This window comes from Lactuca saligna, chromosome 4 (assembly GCF_052625555.1).
Source record: "Lactuca saligna cultivar CGN05327 chromosome 4, ASM5262555v1, whole genome shotgun sequence".
Lineage (NCBI taxonomy): Eukaryota > Viridiplantae > Streptophyta > Magnoliopsida > Asterales > Asteraceae > Lactuca > Lactuca saligna.
This window is the reverse complement of record NC_136420.1, coordinates 192,321,943-192,323,092: the sequence shown is the minus strand read 5'-3', so window position 1 is coordinate 192,323,092 and position 1,150 is coordinate 192,321,943. Positions and strand designations below refer to the sequence as shown.

At 42.3% G+C, this 1,150-nt stretch overlaps 1 non-coding gene across 1 annotated transcript; it reads right to left on the bottom strand.

The window, feature by feature from the left end:
- Positions 1-796: 796 nt before the first annotated feature.
- Positions 797-903, bottom strand: LOC145044582 (small nucleolar RNA R71). The gene has a single exon (XR_013681531.1). It is a non-coding gene; the product is annotated as a small nucleolar RNA R71 (small nucleolar RNA).
- Between the last annotated feature and the right edge of the window lie 247 nt (positions 904-1,150).

Below are 1,150 nucleotides of genomic sequence, written 5' to 3'. Positions count from 1 at the left end.
AATTGACCAAAGACTGTTGACCAAGTCAACCTGTGTTGACTTGATATGGATGGTCAACCTTAGTGGTACAAGTAATAATTATAGATCCATGATATCATAGGAGGATTACAGCTCGAGGGTTCGAGCACAAGTGATTCCAGGGTTCACGATTAGCGAGGCATACGAGGTGAGTCTTCTCACTATACTGTACCCGGAAGGGTTTGACTGTGTGATCGGAAGGTCGAATATGATATGAGATATATGTCTATGTGTGATAAGTTATTCGTTATATGTGCCATGTATGATATAATTGATTTGGGCCGGAAGGCAACATGTTATGGGCCGGAAGGCGTGGTCATGTGGACCGTAAGGTTGACGCGGGTAGGACCGGAAGGTTTACCCAGTCGGGACGGAAGTCCCCTGAGACACATGGACCGAAAGGTCAAGGCCTGGAAAGGCGTACGTGCGTAGGTTGTATTTTGGGGAACTCACTAAGCATTTATGCTTACAGTGGTTGTATTATGTGTTTCAGGTACTAGCGAGGACCGTGGGAAGGCACCGGCATGATCGTACACACACTCGGGGAACCATTTTGTGATCTTTTGTTATGTAATCGGTCGTGACTAAATTGTTACATTGGAACCTAAACTTATTACTCAATGTTTTGATGATTGTAAAAATGAAAATTTTTGGTTTCGAAATTTATGATGTTACAATGATAGATTAGCTGAAATCACTGCCTCCAGGATCCATCACTACTTGGGCTAAAATGAAAGAGCAATTTATCGATCAATTTCTCCCTCCCTCAAAGACAACCAAGTTGAAGAAAGTCATAGCCAATTTTGAACAAGAAGCTGGAGAGTCACTTTATGAGGCATGGGAGAGATACAAAGGCTTACTAAGGAACTACCCACACCATGATCTAAACAGTCAACAAGAAGTCTCTATTTTCTATGATGGAGTGAACATGACGACTATGCAACTCCTTGATTCGCAAGGACCACTCACAAAGAAGCCACCCCCGGTGATAAAAGAGCTAATTGAAGAATTATCTAAACACTCTAGATAATATCATAACCCAATAAATTGTTGGATTAGTGTCTAAGTCCATGGCTATTTTGGTATGTACTTGACCCGATGGTGCATGGTCCTTTTGGGTTGCCTTCACCAA